Below are 21,187 nucleotides of genomic sequence, written 5' to 3'. Positions count from 1 at the left end.
TTTAGCAATTACGGTGAGGATCTTAAGACATTTTTGCTCAATACACTTGACTTCCTGCTGTCACATAATTTTTTCTTGTTTGATGGAACCTTTTCTTGTTTGATGGAACCTTCTATCTCCAAAGACGTGGCACAGCTATGGGGGCTAAATTTGCCCCTGCCTATGCCAACCTGTTTATGGGTTGGTGGGAGATGTGCCACGTCTTTGGAGATGGTAACCCATTCCTAAAGGACATTAAGATGTACAAAAGATACATCAATGACCTCCTGTTCGTTTGGATGGGAGGTCATCATAAGATTGAGGCCTTTATACAATATTTAAATCAGAATGAAGTTAATCTCCAATTTACTCATGAATGTGATCACCATTCCATACCATATTTGGACATTCTCCTTATTGGAGATACTGATGATCACAGAGTAAAGACAACTTTATATCGGAAGCCCATTACCAGCAATGCTGTGTTACATGGCCGAAGCAATCACCCAAAACATACAGGGTTTGGTGTTGCAAAGGGACAATTCATCTGTGTAAAACGCAACTGCACGGATGAAATAGATTTTGAGAAAGAAAGCCAGCTCCTAATGAATAATTTTCTGGAGAGAGGCTACAAGAAAAAAGTGCTTGAGAGAGCCCTTTTGGAAGTACGCCGTATGGACAGGAGGCACCTTCTGGGAGATTCGGGCACTAAAAAGAAAAAGGAGAATGGTTTTAGTTCTTTGAAGCCTACTTTTACTACTGCTTACAGTGCCCAATTTAACGATATATGTAAGATTGTGGGGAAACATCTCCCAATACTTACAGCTGAAGACAGCCTCAAAGATTATGTATCCCAAGGCTGCAATTTCGTATCTAGAAGAGGTTGCTCCTTAGGGAATATATTATCCCCTAGTCTGTTACGGAAGTCTCCAACAAGGGTTAATAGTTGGCTGGAAGTCAAGGGTCACTATAAGTGTCATTTCAGTAATTGTATAGCATGTGGCTACACACTAGTTACGAAACATTTTCAATCATATGTTACACAAAAGGTGTTCGACCTAGACTCCTATACTAACTGCCGCTCAACTTTTGTAATATATCTGGTTGGGTGCACCCAATGTAAGAGACAATATGTAAGGTGCACCACCAGAGAGGGCAGAAGTAGGATCAGGGAACACCTGAATAACATAGAGAATGGTAATGATTGTTCAGATTTAGCCAGACACTTTATCTTTGTTCATGATAAAGTGGTTACTACTCTGAAATGGCAAGTGATTGATCATATCAAAACTCCATTACGTGGAGGAGATCGATTGGGCAAACTATTGTTCAAAGAAGCCTTTTGGATCTTTAAGTTACAAACTAGAAGACCAAAGGGCTTCAATATTGATGGTGATGTCATCAATTTCTGGAACCGATAAGGTTAACTTTGGCTCTAACCAGCTTATAGTTTAGTACCTTCCTACTATAATTCAATACTTTGAGAGTCTATACTAAGAGGAGATTATAGTACCTTAAACCAATAAAGTGAAGGTTGGGGACTGTCATTAATACTGATTGGGATTAAAATAATAAACATGAGTAGCCCAACATTTAGGATCCGTGAGCATTGTTATATCACATACTAACTGTATGTTGATTACGGCTTAGAGATTGGAGGATTGATATCTCCTTTTGTGTTTTAAATAGGTTAAACCAATCACTGATAGGATTATGGAAATATCTCTTTATATTTCAAGGTAGCACATTTAGCAAAGATATTGATGTTATATCAGTCAGTAAAACTACTATAACAATATCTACATTAATTGCCTATTTAGGCATTTTATATAAGTTTTCCCACTGCTTAGTAATCTAATATATTAAGAACTCTTTAATATTAAGGGATCAACTCTTATTTACATTTACATTTTATACTAAATGGTGAATTTTTGATTATATAATATTTCTAAATTTGCTACTAATTTTTCTTATAATTTTCATTAATAATTGAAACGTTCCAGCTTACATCCAAAATTAATAGAGAATATGTGACTTTATATTTCAGCTGAGTCACAAGTATATAAATCCATATATTGTATAAAATATGCTATGTGAGGATTTGCTATGTCCCTTTAAATAGGCATCTACGGGGTTTCTGGTACCTGGGGGCTCAGGTGTATTTAAGAGGCACGATTACGCTAACTCTTCAGTCCATGAATAAGGCAGAGGGCTGCCGAAACGCGTAGGACGTATTTCTACACCCCTGATGCAAGGGCAAAATGCTTTTTATGCAATTTTATGTTTTTCTCCAATAAAGTCAAGTTTTATTATCAACGCTTGGAGGTCTCGCTGGTTCTTTCGTACTAAGACTGTTTACATACCATTTCCCAGCTGAGCCTTGGCGTGCAACGGAACAGCAACAGTCAGAGTGGCGCTACGGGATCACGCAGAGAGAGGAGGAGTTCAGTATCACAGCAACGTGTGCTGCAAATTGGCAGCTGGAAACACACAGACGCTCACCCGGTACAACACTGGTAGAGGTTAGTATAAGGAGGCCGGCGGAGATAGACCCTTGGATATAGCCACTACGCTTCTAAGGTGATTGAATAGACTCTCCGCAACCGCATAGTGGGGCCATATTTTCCGCACAACCTTGAGACTGCCAGGAGGATACCGGGTGAGTTACCATTATTACCTTTACCTATATTCCTCTACGCTACATATCGCCACAGCCTGGAGCTGCAGAGGGGGACTTTTTTGTATATGTACTAATATAGTGTTATAAATAATAAATTAAATGTTCACTCCAGACGTGGCCTCTTTGGGTCTGTTGTACCCTCCCTTTCACTGACAATAGCCAACAGAGATTGTAATGTCCTTTCACTGATGGTTAAAGCTCTGTTAATTTGCTGGTTTTTCTCTTCATCCATCTGCCTCTGCCACTGGAACATTTCTCTTTGCAGCTGTAATTTCTGCATTTCAATCTCATTCCTTTGCATTTCTAGTTCAACATTTTTTTCTGACAGAGCAGCCCAGCGGTCAATATTAGTGTTAATAATATTTTGCATTTCTCTGTGGTCCTCTCTGTATTGCCTTGCAAGTGTCAACATTTCCCTCAATCCAACATCGGCCAATAGTCCTTATGCCGGTGTATTGTCAATATTTAGACCACCTGTTTGCAGTGCAATTGGTGGTGCCTGTGTTTCAACAGGTTCCTCAAGGTTTTCCGGTGTGTGAATTTCATCTGGTTGCGCATCTCCAAAATCTTCAAGAATATCTGGAGTCTCACTTCCATCATGCCCTCCTGGTGGTTCATCTTGAATGGGATTTTCCACTATCGGCATGAGATTGATAGTGATCTCCCTTGATGAGTTTTCTTCTTCTAGATCAAGACATAACAAATTGTTAGTAAATAAAAATAAAATGTTCTAAAAACACTTGCAGAAATAGAATAGAAGGAGAGAGCAGATACAACCGTCATACACCAATTTAAGTTATATTATATATATATATACATATGTGATACATACCATCAAATAATGGAGATGAATGTCCAGTCAATCGCTGGAAAAGACGTCCCAAATCACCTATAAAAAAATAAATAAAATAAAAATAAATAAATAAATAAAATAAATAAAAAGGTTTTTTAGTCAATGTAACCATATATTCAAACGCTATTACATTCAGTGAAATTTCTATTTGGAAAATTATTAATGGAAATGTACTTTGCAATTAACTGGACACTGAAGCAAAAATAATATTTTTGAGAATAAGATATATAGCATGGAATTTCAATCAACTTTCTAATGTAATATTATGATCAATTCTCAAAAAGAAAATAATGATAACATTTAAACCCATTAGAAAGTTGCTTACAATTGCATGCATGCTCTACACGAATCCTCATTTAAAAAAATTTGTACAGTGTCCCTTTCATGAAAATCTATGATCATTGCTATTTGTCCTTCAAATTACATTCCATCTGTAAAAGATCTCGAACTAGAATATGTCAATAATGACATTTGACATTTAAAAAAAAAATAAAAAAAAAAAAAATGATAGATAAAAGAGATATTCATTTGTAAAGTACTTACCAGTTGCTCTACCAACACCAGTTTCTGGAGTGCTGGTCCTTACATCAGGAAGTGTGTCCGCCGAGGAAGTTGTGTGTGTAACATTAGATGTGGAGCGTATTAATTGTCCATGTGTAAAACTGGCCGAAGGTCTGGAAACAGCTGAACTGGCTGGTGTGTAAACCGCAGAAGATGAAGTAGAATAAGTGGGCACTTCGTTACTCCTCACAGGCTCTGCTTGTGTTGTTGGCGTTGCTTTAAAAAAAAAAAATACGTTAGGTTTATTTTTATTTCTAGTTGAAACTGAAAGCTAAAAGTGTTAATAATAATAATCACAGCAGTGAATGAAGGCTCAATCATTAAAGGGACATGCCACCCACCTTTTTTATTTTATGATTTAAAAAGAGAATGCAGTTATAAACATCTTTATAATTTACTTATACTATCTAATTTGTTTTATTCTCTTGATATTCTTTGTTGAAAAGCATTTGATTGCTGCACAAAGAAGCCTCGTGTGATTGGCTCAACATGTGTATTTATTTTTCTTCAACTAAGAATATCTAGAAAATGAAGCCAAAGAAATAATGGAAGTAATTTGTAATGTTGTTTAAATTTCTATTCTCTATCTGAATCATTAAAAAAAGATTTTGGGTTTAGTGGCCCTTTAAAGGGACATGAACAAATAAAATTTCCTTTACAAATTGCATAAGAAAATGCTTTTTCAAAAATATTTAATTGTATTATGTTTTTGCCTTCATTGGATTTTTATACTTTGATGAAAAGCAAATCTATACAGGCACAGTAAATGATCATTGGTTGATGCACATAGATGGTTCATGTGACTGCATCAACTATGTGCATAGCTATATCTGAAAAAAGTATATGTTTATAAAGCGGAGAACAATTTTGAAAGATGTTAAAAATAATATTCTATAGTCAAATAACGCAACATGGAAGTCAATAGATCAGAAATTTAAGAAGGCATGTGATCTGGGGTTAGTCTCATGATTAATGTCGGACATACCATGTTACACAACATCAATATTTTTTTAATAGTTTCAAATTACATTATTTCTATTGTCATTATCTCTTTAAGGTTTCTATGCGATACTGGTTTGAAAATAAACACATGGGTGTTATCTTTATGGATCACTATATTAATAATGAACAAATCTTTAGTTCCGTTAGACCTTTAAAAAAAAGGCAGTATAACAACCCTATTATTGTACAATCCCTTATACATATATGCAACATAAATGATTACAGTATTTGGGGCCTAAATGGCTTGTACAATCCCTTATACATATATGCGACATAAATGATTACAGTTTTTGGGGCCTAAATGGCCAATATAGATTCAGATACTGAAGCGTAAGAAGTCAGATAATGTTATTTTAAAGAAATATATATTGGAGACAATGACCTATCATAATTTAAAAAAAAACATTTGCGTCAATTATGTTGTACATTTACCTCTTAAATCACTGTCACAATCATCCGTTATGCCAGTGATGATCTCTGGTCCCAGACGCTGAACAAGCTTCTGCTCATAATCATTGAGGTCTGCCACATATGCTGGTCCACCTCCGGTAGCACGTGCCAAATTTTTTTCTCTGGCCAATTTAGCTTTGGCGAAACGTTTAATGTCGTTGTAAAGCTTCTTCAGCTGATCGACATCCTTTTTTCCAGGACCCTGGGCACTAACAGCGTCGCTGATCCTTTGCCAGATCTGCTTCCTCCTAGAAAAATTTGTCTGTTTGACACGACAGCCAAACAAATAATCATAAGAGTCAATAATCATGTCAATCAAAACGACGTTTTGCTGATGAGAAAAGTGAGGATTCTTGGATTTTGAAGCGGTTTCAGATCCAGATGAAGCCATATCGAATTTGTAAATAAAGATCACAAAAAAGAGCGCTCTGTAATTACTCTCCAAAAATTTTGGAACAATAATAAAGTTGTTTAGAAAAGTTGTACATTTATAGGAGCAAAATTCTATTCCCGCGACTACTATGACGTTCAAGACACCTTACATGTCACGTGTTAACAATTGGCCAGACAATTCAACTGAAAGTTAAGTACAGCTTAGTCGCGGCGAGTGAGGCGTCAAATTTATCAATATTCCGCCACTGCTCGCGGCGGGCTAGATGTGTCTATTTATTGTGGGATTATTAGTACATAGCAACAGCGGACACCATTTCGCCCGCGGCGAGTAACGGCGAGTTTAGCCGCGTCTAAAATGACGGATGAATTGACGGCTTAGTACATGGAGCCCTTACACTACTATTAAACAAGATATGAGTGGTGGCACTGGGCAAGTGGGCACAGTATATGCTGTGAACCTGACACAAAAAAGCAGACTGATGTTTCACAGTCCAAAAAGTTTTTTTTGTTTTTAAATGTACACTTACACTACTATTAAACAAGATATGAGTGGTGGCACTGGGCAAGTGGGCACAGTATACGCTGTGAGCCTGACTCAAAAAAGCAGACTGATATTTCACAGTCCAAAAAGTTTTTATTTTTTTAAATGTACACTTACACTACTATTAAACAAGATATGAGTGGTGGCACTGGGCAAGTGGGCACAGTATACGCTGTGAGCCTGACACAAAAAAGCAGACTGATGTTTCACAGTCCAAAAAGTTTTTATTTTTTTAAATGTACACTTACACTACTATTAAACAAGATATGAGTGGTGGCACTGGGCAAGTGGCACAGTATACGCTGTGAGCCTGACACAAAAAAGCAGACTGATGTTTCACAGTCCAAAAAGTTTTTATTTTTTTAAATGTACACTTACACTACTATTAAACAAGATATGAGTGGTGGCTCTGGGCAAGTGGGCACAGTATACGCTGTGAGCCTGACAAAAAAAGCAGACTGATGTTTCACAGTCCAAAAAGTTTTTATTTTGTTAAATGTACACTTACACTACTATTAAACAAGATATGAGTGGTGGCACTGGGCAAGTGGGCCCAGAATAAGCTGTGAGCCTGAAACAAAAAAGCAGACTGATGTTTCACAGTCCAAAAAGTTTTTTTTTGTTTTTAAATGTACACTTACACTACTATTAAACAAGATATGAGTGGTAGCACTGGGCAAGTGGGCACAGTATACGCTGTGAGCCTGACACAAAAAATCAGACTGATGTTTCACAGTCCAAAAAGTTTTAATTTTTTTAAATGTACTCTTACACTACTATTAAACAAGATATGAGTGGTGGCACTGGGCAAGTGGGCACAGTATACGCTGTGAGCCTGACACAAAAAAGCAAACTGATGTTTCACAGTCCAAAAAGTTTTTTTTTTGTTTTTAAATGTACACTTACACTACTATTAAACAAGATATGAGTGGTGGCACTGGGCAAGTGGGCACAGTATACTCTGTGAGCCTGACACAAAAAAGCAGACTGATGTTTCACAGTCCAAAAATTTTTTTGTTTTTAAATTTACACTTCTGTTACACCAGATATGAGTGGTGGCACTGGGCAAGAGGGCACAGTATATGCTGTGAGTCTGGCACACACACTGGCAGGCAGGCAGGCAACTGCAATTAGATTACACAAGCAGACTGATGTTTCACAGTCAAAAAAGTTTTTTTTTTAAAATTTACACTACTGTTACACCAGATATGAGTGGGGGCACTGGGCAAGTGGGCACAGTATATGCTGTGAGCCTGGCACAAACGCTGGCAGGCAACTGCAATTAGATTACACTAGCAGACTGATGTTTCACAGTCAAAAAAGTTTTTTTTTTAAATTTACACTACTGTTACACCAGATATGAGTGGTTGCACTGGGCAAGTGGGCCTGGCACACATGCTGGCAGGCAGGCAACTGCAATTAGATTACACTAGCAGACTGATGTTTCACAGTCGAAAAAGTTTTTTTTTTTTTTTAAATTTACACTACTGTTACACCAGATATGAGTGGTGGCACTGGGCAAGTGGGCCTGGCACACACGCTGGCAGGCAGGCAACTGCAATTAGATTACACAAGCAGACTGATGTTTCACAGTCAAAAACGTTTTTTTTTTTTTAAATTTACACTATTGTTACACCAGATATGAGTGGTGGCACTGGGCAAGTGGGCCTGGCAGACAAGCTGGCAGGCAGGCAACTGCAATTAGATTACACAAGCAGACTGATGTTTCACAGTTAAAAAAGTTTTTTTTTTAAAATGTATACTACTTTTACATCAGATATGAGTGGTGGCACTGGGCAAGTGGGCCTGGCACACATGCTGGCAGGCAGGCAACGGCAATTAGACTACTCTAGCAGACTGATGTTTCACAGTCAAAAAAGTTTTTTTTTTTAAATTTACACTACTGTTACACCAGATATGAGTGGTGGCACTGGGCAAGTGGCTTGGCAGGCAGGCAACTGCAATTAGATTACACAGGAAAATAAAATAAAATGATGTTCTAGCCCTAAAAAGGGCTTTTTGGGGTGCTGTCCTTACATCAGAGATGAGATGAGTCCTTCAGGACTGTAGTGGACACTGAATACACTAGCCTAGCTATCAATTTCCCTATTAAATCACCAGCAGCTACACTGTCCCTCCTATCACTAACAATGCAGCTTCCGAATGAATCTAAAATGGCTGCTGTCCAGGAGCTGGGAGGGTCTGGGAGGGAGGGTCTGCTGCTGATTGGCTGGAATGTGTCTGCAAAACAAATTTTTCATACTATTTGTTAAGAATGTTTCATCCAAAACAAATGATTTGCTGCTGCACAAGTCTAATGGTTAATTTATGATAATTTGGCTGACAAAAAAAAGTAGACTGATGTTTCACAGTCCAAAAAGTTTTTATTTTTTTAAATGTACACTTACACTACTATTAAACAAGATATGAGTGGTGGCACTGGGCAAGTGGGCACAGTATACGCTGTGAGCCTGACACAAAAAAGCAGACTGATGTTTCACAGTCCAAAAAGTTTTAATTTTTTTTTAAATGTACACTTACACTACTATTAAACAAGATATGGGGGGTGGCACTGGGCAAGTGGGCCCAGTTTAAGCTGTGAGCCTGAAACAAAAAAGCAGACTGATGTTTCACAGTCCAAAAATTTTTTTTTTGTTTTTAAATGTACACTTACACTACTATTAAACAAGATATGAGTGGTGGCACTGGGCAAGTGGGCACAGTATACGCTGTAAGCCTGACACAAAAAAGCAGACTGATGTTTCACAGTCCTATAATTTTTTTTGTCCTATAAAAATTAAATGTATACTACTGTTACACCAGATATGAGTGGTGGAACTGGGCAAGTGGCTTGGCAGGCAGGCAACTGCAATTAGATTACACAGGAAAAAAATATATGATGTTCTAGCCCTAAAAAGGGCTTTTTGGGGTGCTGTCCTTACAGCAGAGATCAGATGAGTCCTTCAGGACTGTAGTGGACACTGAATACACTAGCCTAGCTATCAATTTCCCTATTAAATCACCAGCATCTACACTGTCCCTCCTCTTACTAACAATGCAGCTTCCGAATGAATCTAAAATGGCTGCTGTCCAGGAGCTGGGAGGGTCTGGGAGGGAGGGTCTGCTGCTGATTGGCTGGAATGTGTCTGCAGACTGTGAGATACAGGGTCAAAGTTTACTTAATGATGACGAATAGGGGGCGGATCGAACATCGCATATGTTTGCCCGCCGTTGCGAACGTGAACAAGCTATGTTCGCCGGGAACTATTCCCCGGCGAACTATTCGCAACATCACTAATGACCATAGGCAGACAGATACCCTGTTAGGGAACCCATTAAACTGGTAATTGGTCCCCATAGTATAGTATCTAGATATATTTATTTAGATATAAATACTAATGTAAATGTTAACGAATATTCAGTATTTGTTTCATATAAAAAAAATGAATACCTAATAGTAAAGCTTACGAATATTATGAAAAACAAATTTTCCATACTATTTGTTAAGAATGTTTCATCCGAAACAAATGATTTGCTGCTGCACAAGTCTAATGGTTAATTTATGATAATTTGTAAACATGCCAGGTTAATTTTAGATAATTTAGAAATATACATAAAGTAATTTATTTCAAGTGCAAAAAGAAGTTTCCCTGCAAACAGTTAAGTCTTTTTGTTAAGAACAAACTATTTTTTTTTTTGTTGCAATATTATATGAGCAGCATGTTTCATTTTGATGGATATATCTGAGCATTATGGACACATGCATTGTATCTTTTCTTTACATATTTCTTCTTTCATCCTGTATTTACATATCAATGAGTACATTTTCCTTAAACAATCAAGGGCACCTTCTAGGTGAATTCCATGGCTGCCTTCAAGTTACACCACTGCTTTGGGAGCCATGAAACCTGAACTAGGAACTTTACTAAGCTCATCATTATTTTTTGTTACATTTGTTAAAAAATTTGCTGAACTTACTTACTAGTTTTACTTAATTTGTCTTTGATATTCGTATCTCCATTTAGATCCTTCTATTTTTAATGTAACATTAAGGGATATGATAGGTATATTTAATGTTGAACATGTATTTGCGTTGTTTGATTTCTTCAGTAAAATTTTCTTATTATATCTCATAAAGGGCTAGATTATAAGTGGAGCGCTATTTTCACATGCGTCCGTAAAGAGGCAAATGTGCCCGTTTACTGGTGCATGTTAAATAACCAGTCTTTACAAGTGGCTGGTTAACGCTCCCGCAAGCTTGCCAGAGCACTTTGTGCTTAGTGCAATTAATCAGAGGTCAGACGTCTGGTTAATTAAAAAATGTGCCTCAATTGCCCCCCCCCAAAAAAGGGACAGTTGCTTTCTTTAAATAAAAAATATTTGCAACTTTAATTTTGTTAAAAAAAAAACCCTGCAAGAAGTAGTTATAAGGGGTTAAAGTGAGAGCATGTGGTGTGTTTGAAAAAAATGGCACTAAAAAGTGTCTTTACATTGCAGCCAATGGGGACTGTATTTTAACTTTAAATATATATGAATATGCTTATATACATAAATATTAATGCAATGGCAAAGCCATTAAACACACACACACACACACACACACACACATATATATATATATATATATATATATATATATATATATATATATATATATATATTCCTGAACAGTTTGAGTCAAACAATGGGTCACAATCTCAAAATGGATTATCACGGGGTGAGCAGTAGTTTTTGTAAGAACTTTATTAAAAAAACTTCTGAGAGTTAGAATGGAGAAATAGTTTTGTTCTACACCAATGTTCTAAATGATCATCTTATTTGCTACAGTGTATAAATATATATATATATATATATATATATATATATATATATATATATATATATATATATATATATATATATACTTTCCATTTACAAATTTCAACGAAAGTTAGCATATTAGTATGATCATAATGCTCTATACTTTCTATTAAGTTCAGTGTCTATTTGCAACCTTTGGGCATTCCCAATACTTTGTTAGTACACCTAAAAGAGCTGTGCCTGGCTAAGTAAAAGCTTGTGCACAGCCAATCAGCTTTCATAGGAATTGGGGATTTTTCTTTTTACTGAAGGTCTCAATCTGGGAATGTGGATCACCATGGCTTATCTTGTTTCAGGGTACCAGGAATCAGACAGAGATATGAAATGCTAAAATAATCACACCATTATTAAATAAGAAGAAGAGTCCAAAAGCCAAACGGCAAGTCAGGAGTCAAAGCCAAAGCTGGTAGTCAGACAAGCCTAGTCAGGAGCCAAAGTGAGTAGTCCGACAAGCTGGGGTCAGGAACCAAAATGGATGTCAAACAAGCCATAGGAACAGGAACTCACAAAGATATCTGATAACGTAAAGGCAAAGGCAGACAGAACTTTAAATAGTATGTAATGACATCATAATTCTGGGACTGCAACCTGTCTCTCACTGATGATGTTCTCCAGTTTGGCCATAAGAGGGCGCCTGAGTGTAGTGAGCAGCATTACACCTTCTGCAGCAGGCGAGTAAAGAAACAGGTGAGTAAAAATGTCAGCCAAGAATGCAAGTAACACATGAATGCAGGGTGAAACCCTGACATATTGCTTTCAATTAACAACTAGCTCAACTCTCTAGATTTGCAGAAAGTGGCATAGTTACTACCGCTGACAGGAACAATGTTAACTAAGGAATAAATGTATACATTTAGGACATTTTGGGCAAACTTGCTGGGCATATGATTCTTATTTGATGTCAAAATCTAAGTTTCTATGGCCTAGATTTGGAGTTTGGCGGTAGCCGTGAAAACCAGCGTTAGAGGCTCCTAACGCTGGTTTTAGGCTACCGCCGGTATTTGGAGTCATTCAAAAAAGGGTCTAACGCTCACTTTTCAGCCGCGACTTTTCCATACCGCAGATCCCCTTATGTCAATTGCGTATCCTATCTTTTCAATGGGATCTTTCTAACTCCGGTATTAAGAGTCGTGTCTGAAGTGAGTGTTAGAAATCTAACGACAAAACTCCAGCCGCAGAAAAAAGTCAGTAGTTAAGAGCTTTCTGGGCTAACGCCGGTTTATAAAGCTCTTAACTACTGTGCTCTAAAGTACACTAACACCCATAAACTACCTATGTACCCCTAAACTGAGACCCCCCCACATCGCCGACACTCGAATAAAAATTTTTAACCCCTAATCTGCCGACCGCCACCTACGTTATACTTATGTACCCCTAATCTGCTGCCCCTAACACCACCGACCCCTATATTATATTTATTAACCCCTAACCTGCCCCCCACAACGTCGCAGCCAGCTACCTACAATAATTAACCCCTAATCTGCCGACCGCAAAGAGCCGCCACTTACATTATAGCTATGTACCCCTAATCTGCTGCCCCTAACACCGCCGACCCCTATATTATATTTATTAACCCCTAATCTGCCCCCCTCAACGTCGCCTCCACCTGCCTACACTTATTAACCCCTAATCTGCCGAGCGGACCACACCGCTACTATAAAAAAGTCATTAACCCCTAATCCGCCTCACTAACCCTATAATAAATAGTATTAACCCCTAATCTTCCCTCCCTAACATCGCCGACACCTAACTTCAATTATTAACCCCTAATCTGCCGACTGGAGCTCACCGCTATTCTAATAAATGTATTAACCCCTAAAGCTAAGTCTAACCCTAACACTAACACCCCCCTAAATTAAATATAATTTTAATCTAACGAAATTAATTAACTCTTATTAAATAAATTATTCCTATTTAAAGCTAAATACTTACCTATAAAATAAATCCTAATATAGCTACAATATAAATTATAATGATATTATAGCTATTTTAGGATTAATATTTATTTTACAGGTAACTTTGTATTTATTTTAACCAGGTACAATAGCTATTAAATAGTTAAGAACTATTTAATAGCTAAAATAGTTAAAATAATTACAAATTTACCTGTAAAATAAATCCTAACCTAAGTTACAATTAAACCTAACACTACACTATCACTAAATTAATTAAATAAAATACCTATAATTATCTACAATTAAACTTAACACTACACTATCAATAAATAAATTAAATACAATTCCTACAAATAAATACAATGAAATAAAATAACTAAAGTACAAAAAATAAAAAAGAACTAAGTTAGAAAAAATAAAAAAATATTTACAAACATTAGAAAAATATTACAACAATTTTAAACTAATTACACCTACTCTAAGCCCCCTAATAAAATAACAAAGACCCCCAAAATAAAAAAATGCCCTACCCTATTCTAAATTACTAAAGTTCAAAGCTCTTTTACCTTACCAGCCCTGAACAGGGCCCTTTGTGGGGCATGCCCCAAGAAGTTCAGCTCTTTTGCCTGTAAAAAAAAACATACAATACCCCCCCCAACATTACAACCCACCACCCACATACCCCTATTCTAACCCAACCCCCCCTTAAATAAACCTAACACTAAGCCCCTGAAGATCTCCCTACCTTGAGTCATCTTCACCCAGCCGAGCCAAATTCTTCATCCAAGCGGAGCAGGAAGAGGTCCTCCATCCGGTAGAAGTCTTCATCCAAGCGGGGCAAGAAGAGGTCCTCCATCCGGTAGAAGTCTTCATCCAAGCGGGGCAGAAGAGGTCTTCCATCCGATTGAAGTCTTCATCCAAGCGGCATCTTCTATCGTCATCCATCCGGAGCGGAGCGGCAGCATCCTAAAGACCTCCGACGTGGAACATCCATCCTGGCCGATGACTGAACGACGAATGACGGTTCCTTTAAATGACGTCATCCAAGATGGCGTCCCTCGAATTCCGATTGGCTGATAGGATTCTATCAGCCAATCGGAATTAAGGTAGGAATATTCTGATTGGCTGATGGAATCAGCCAATCAGAATCAAGTTCAATCCGATTGGCTGATCCAATCAGCCAATCAGATTGAGCTTGCATTCTATTGGCTGTTCCGATCAGCCAATAGAATGCGAGCTCAATCTGATTGGCTGATTGGATCAGCCAATCGGATTGAACTTGATTCTGATTGGCTGATTCCATCAGCCAATCAGAATATTCCTACCTTAATTCCGATTGGCTGATAGAATCCTATCAGCCAATCGGAATTCGAGGGACGCCATCTTGGATGACGTCATTTAAAGGAACCGTCATTCGTCGTTCACTCATCGGCCAGGATGGATGTTCCACATCGGAGGTCTTCAGGATGCTGCCGCTCCGCTCCGGATGGATGACGATAGAAGATGCCGCTTGGATGAAGACTTCAATCGGATGGAAGACCTCTTCGGCCCCGCTTGGATGAAGACTTCTACCGGATGGAGGACCTCTTCTTGCCCCGCTTGGATGAAGACTTCTACCGGATGGAGGACCTCTTCTTGCTCCGCTTGGATGAAGAATTTGGCTCGGCTGGGTGAAGATGACTCAAGGTAGGGAGATCTTCAGGGGCTTAGTGTTAGGTTTATTTAAGGGGGGTTTGGGTTAGAATAGGGGTATGTGGGTGGTGGGTTGTAATGTTGGGGGGGGTATTGTATGTTTTTTTTTACAGGCAAAAGAGCTGAACTTCTTGGGAAATGCCCCGCAAAGGGCCCTGTTCAGGGCTGGTAAGGTAAAAGAGCTTTGAACTTTAGTAATTTAGAATAGGGTAGGGCATTTTTTTATTTTGGGGGGCTTTGTTATTTTATTAGGGGGCTTAGAGTAGGTGTAATTAGTTTAAAAATTGTTGTAATATATTTCTAATGTTTGTAAATATTTTTTTATTTTTTGTAACTTAGTTCTTTTTTATTTTTTGTACTTTAGTTATTTTATTTCATTGTATTTATTTGTAGGAATTGTATTTAATTTATTTATTGATAGTGTAGTGTTAGGTTTAATTGTAGATAATTATAGGTATTTTATTTAATTTATTTATTGATAGTGTAGTGTTAGGTTTAATTGTAACTTAGGTTAGGATTTATTTTACAGGTAAATTTGTAATTATTTTAACTATTTTAGCTATTAAATAGTTCTTAACTATTTAATAGCTATTGTACCTGGTTAAAATAAATACAAAGTTACCTGTAAAATAAATATTAATCCTAAAATAGCTATAATATCATTATAATTTATATTGTAGCTATATTAGGATTTATTTTACAGGTAAGTATTTAGCTTTAAATAGGAATAATTTATTTAATAAGAGTTAATTAATTTCGTTACATTAAAATTATATTTAAATTAGGGGGGTGTTAGGGTTAGATTTAGCTTTAGGGGTTAATATATTTATTAGAATAGCGGTGAGCTCCAGTCAGCAGATTAGGGGTTAATAATTGAAGTTAGGTGTCGGCGATGTTAGGGAGGGCAGATTAGGGGTTAATACTATTTATTATAGGGTTAGTGAGGCGGATTAGGGGTCAATAACTTTATAATAATAGCGGTGCGGTCCGCTCTGCAGATTAGGGGTTAATAAGTGTAGGCAGGTGGAGGTGACGTTGTGGGGAGCAGATTAGGGGTTAATAAATATAATATAGGGGTCGGCGGTGTTAGGGGCAGCAGATTAGGGGTACATAGGGATAATGTAAGTAGCGGCGGTTTACGGAGCGGCAGATTAGGGGTTAAAAATAATATACAGGGGTCAGCAATAGCGGGGGCAGCAGAATACGGGTTAATAAGTGTAAGGTTAGGGTTGTTTAGACTCGGGGTACATGTTAGAGTGTTAGGTGCAGACGTAGGAAGTGTTTCCCCATAGCAAACAATGGGGCTGCGTTAGGAGCTGAACGCGGCTTTTTTGCAGGTGTTTTTTTTTCAGCTCAAACAGCCCCATTGTTTCCTATGGGGGAATCGTGCACGAGCACGTTTTTGAGGCTGGCCGCGTCCGTAAGCAACTCTGGTATCGAGAGTTGAAGTTGCGTTAAATATGCTATACGCTCCTTTTTTGGAGCCTAACGCAGCCATTCTGTGGACTCTCAATACCAGAGTTATTTAAAAGGTGCGGCCAGAAAAAAGCCAGCGTTAGCTACGCGGGTCGTTACCGACAAAACTCTAAATCTAGCCGTTGGTTTGCACAAAACATATCTGTGACTCTTTGTCCCTTTAGTAGTGTCTTTCTCCATTTTTCCTGATTTTATTGATTTTTTCTATAATCAGTTTTACTTTTTTAATATACATTAATGAATCACCGTGTTTTACATTGATCTTTAGAGAAGTGCAAAAGAATCAATTAGGTATGATAGAACTCAATTGATTCCATGGGCTCTATTTAACAAAGGTTGGATGAATATGGTTTGCTTTTGAAAATATGTCTTCTGGACCTCTGTCATGCCTGCCTCAGTTTCAGATGGTGAGACAGGCAGTAAAATACAATACCTACACAAAGTATAGTACGGTACTGAGTAACCCAGAGATTAAGGTGGAGATAGGATTTACAACCAGCCTGAAGCTCTGGATGCAGTCCGGACTGTACAGTACTAGATTAATCTGCAGGTACTGAGCAAGGAAAACTAGTATTGCAAAAGAATACAATCTGGTCGTACAGGAAACAGTCACTAGGGTCAGACTTGAGCATAGTCAAAGACAATTCAGTTCAGCAACAGTAAGGCAAACAATTCAGTGAGGTACAAGGGGTTAAAGAAAAGCATTGTCAAAGTCTAGTTCAAAGAAAACAGCAGATCCAATGAAGTACCGAGGGGCAGGGAAAAAAGTAGAGAAAAAGACAGAGTCCAGAATCCAAATCCAAGTCTGTAACAGTGCACAATCCAAAATTGCACTAAACAGCACACCCTGAGTAGAAACTCAATAAACAGGCAATGACTGTTGGAAGAGCTGGTTTATATAGGCAGAGAGTAATTGCCAATTACCTGCAGCTGGAGGCAGGTGGAGCCAAAGTGCAGTAAAACAAAAAGCTAACTAGACAAAAGAAACAGACTGTACATAGCAAAAGCTACAACCCAGGAAGCTGAAATCCCAGGTTCAATCCCAGGGTGTGACAACAACCTCACTGTGAGTGGGCTGTCTGCATTTAATGTTGCACAAGCAGCTGCTTGCAATGCTGTCACTCTTGCCAATTTGATCAGATTAAGATGAATTAGGTGGTGTAGAGGTTAAAGGGACACTGTACCCAATTTTTTTCTTTTGTAATTCAGAAAGAGCATGCAATTTTAAGCAACTTTCTAATTTACTCCTATTATCAATTTTTCTTCGTTCTCTTGCTATCATTATTTGAAAAAGAAGGCATCTAAGCTTTTTTTGGTTTCAGTACTCTGGACAGCACTTTTTTATTGGTGGATGAATTTATCCACCAATCAGCAAGGACAACCCAGGTTGTTCATAAAAATGGACCGGCATCTAAACTTACATTCTTGCATTTCAAATAAAGCTACCAAGAGAATGAAGAACATTTGATAATAGGAGTAAATTAGAAAGTTGCTTAAAATTTCATGCTCAATCTGAATCACGAAAGAAAATTTTTGGGTACAGTATCCCTTTAAGATACAACAGACTTGCTTAACTGACATTTCAGGTGAGTCTGAAACACTGGGTCCCTAAAGCTGCTTTTGCATCTTGATAAATGTTGCCCTATGTTTGATGTTATTTCATATGTGATGTGATGGGTTTGTGATTTCCTCCTATTCCTCTCGATTTGTTTCTGTATTTTTCTTTTCTTGTTCTATTTAATATGGTGGTACTTATTTAAGGTAGTCACCTTAGTTGATCCTATATATCTTTTTCTTAAAGACTTTCAATTTTTCTCCAGTACAGATCATTCTAAACACTGTTCTATTTTTTTTTCCAAGTTTGCTTTGACAAATAATCACAAGATTTATATTATCTTGTGAAATAAAAGCCACCTTGTGTAGCTTCACTTATTTGTTCTTTGTCTTTGTCACCCTTACTGTCATACTGTTTCCTGCGTGACATTTGTGGTATGGGAACATGAAACCTTTAAACTTAAAATGTGTCAGAAGCTGATTTGCTATTTACAAAGGAGAATGTTAGTGCCTCATATTTATTATTAATTAAAGACAAGTAAAAAAAAAAATGCTAACTCAAATTTTATTATTATTTTCAACAACAAGGCTGTCTCTCATCTGCATACATTTGACAGTTGTTCACAGCTAGAGGGCGTTAGTTCATGTGTTTCATATAGATAACACTGTGCTCACGCATGTGAAGTTATTTAAGAGTCAGCACTAATTGCCTAAAATGCAAGTCTGTCAAAAGATCTGAGGTAAGGAGGCAGTCAGCAGAAGCTTAGATACAAGGTAATTACAGAGGTAAAAAAAATTCTATAACAATGTTGGTTATGCAAAACTGGGGAATCTATACTATAATTGCTTTTGTAACGTCTGTTGGCAGTTACGCACGCATCCTCAATGGAATGTTGGCAGTGCGAGGCAGCGATCATATGATTCTTTTACCACCCTGTCATTTTCAGAATCCACCGGGATGCAGCAAAGGCAAATGGAGCATTAGAAAAAGAAAAAAAAAAAACAGCCTGCACAAAGTATAACAAAAAAAACGAACCTCCCACATGAAATATTAACACATACACCGCAAACCCACACATCACAAAATAATAAAGTAATTAACCCCCTAATCCCTTAACCATCAACCACCCACATCGCAATAAACCTAATTACCCTATTAACCCCTAAACCACAAAACCCCCACATTGCAATAATCCTAATTACCCTATTAACCCCTAAACCACAAAAAACCACATCGCAATAAACCTAATTACCCTATTAACCCCTAAGCCGCAAAACCCACACATCGCAATAAACCTATTTACCCCATTAACCCCTAAACCGTAAAAATCCCACATAACAATAAACCTAATCATCCTGTTAAACCCTTAAACCACCAAAACCCACAACGCAAATAACTAATTAAATTATTAAGCCCCCTATCCTAACACCCCCTAACCTAACACCCCCTAAATAAACACAAATTAACTAAAATAAAAAATACTAAAGTTACAAAAAAAAAAAGCTAAGATTACAAAAAATAAAAAGGCTCACATTACAGAAAATAAAAAAAATAAAAAAATTACCAAAGTTTACAAAATTAAACCTAATCCCTAGCGGCTAGATTTGGAGTTTTGTCGGTAACGACCCGAAAAACTAACGCCGGCTTTTTTCTGGCCGCACCATAAAAATAACTCTGGTATTGAGAGTCTACATAAAGGCTGCGTTAGGCTCCAAAAAAGGAGCGTAGAGCATTTTTAACGCAGCTTCAACTCTCGATACCAGAGTTGCTTACGCAAGCGGCCAGCCTCAAAAAAGTGCTCGTGCACGATTCTCCCATAGGAAACAATGGGGCTGTTTGAGCTGAAAAAAAACCTAACACCTGCAAAAAAGCCGCGTTCAGCTCTTAACGCAGCCCCATTGTTTGCTATGCGGAAACACTTCCTACGTCTGCACCTAACACCCTAACATGTACCCCGAGTCTAACCACCCCTAACCTTACACTTATTAACCCCTAATCTGCCGCCCCCGCTATCGCTGACCCCTGCATATTATTATTAACCCCTAATCTGCCGCTCCGTAAACCGCCGCTACTTACATTATCCCTATGTACCCCTAATCTGCTGCCCTAACATCGCCGACCCCTATATTATATTTATTAACCCCTAATCTGCCCCCCACAACGTCGCCTCCACCTGCTTACACTTATTAACCCCTAATCTGCCGACCGGACCTGAGCGCTACTATAATAAAGTTATTAACCCCTAATCCGCCTCACTAACCCTATAATAAATAGTATTAACCCCTAATCTGCCCTCCCTAACATCGCCGACACCTAACTTCAAACATTAACCCCTAATCTGCCGACTGGAGCTCACCGCTATTCTAATAAATGTATTAACCCCTAAAGCTAAGTCTAACCCTAACACTAACACCCCCCTAAGTTAAATATAATTTACATCTAACAAAATTAATTAACTCTTATTAAATAAATTATTCCTATTTAAAGATAAATACTTACCTGTAACATAAATCCTAATATAGCTACAATATAAATTATAATTATATTATAGCTATTTTAGGATTAATATTTATTTTACAGGCAACTTTGTATTTATTTTAACCAGGTACAATAGCTATTAAATAGTTAAGAACTATTTAATAGCTAAAATAGTTAAAATAATTACAAAATTACCTGTAAAATAAATCCTAACCTAAGTTACAATTAAACCTAACACTACACTATCAATAAATTAATTAAATAAACTACCTATAATTACCTACAATTAAACTAACACTACACTATCAATAAATTAATTAAATGCAATTCCTACAAATAAATACAATTAAATAAACTAGCTAAAGTACAAAAAATAAAAAAGAACTAAGTTACAAAAAATAAAAAAATATTTACAAACATAATAAAAATATTACAACAATTTTAAACTAATTACACCTACTCTAAGCCTCCTAATAAAATAACAAAGCCCCCCAAAATAAAAAAATGCCCTACCCTATTCTATATCACTAAAGTTCAAAGCTCTTTTACCTTACCAGCCCTGAACAGGGCCCTTTGCGGGGCATGCCCCAAAGAATTCAGCTCTTTTGCCTGTAAAAAAAAACATACAATACCCCCCCCCCAACATTACAACCCACCACCCACATACCCCTAATCTAACCCAAACCCCCCTTAAATAAACCTAACACTAAGCCCCTGAAGATCTTCCTACCTTATCTTCACCATACCAGGTTCACCGATCCGTCCTGAAGAG

This window comes from Bombina bombina, chromosome 5 (genome assembly GCF_027579735.1).
Source record: "Bombina bombina isolate aBomBom1 chromosome 5, aBomBom1.pri, whole genome shotgun sequence".
NCBI classification, from domain to species: domain Eukaryota; kingdom Metazoa; phylum Chordata; class Amphibia; order Anura; family Bombinatoridae; genus Bombina; species Bombina bombina.
This window is presented reverse-complemented; position numbering follows the sequence as displayed.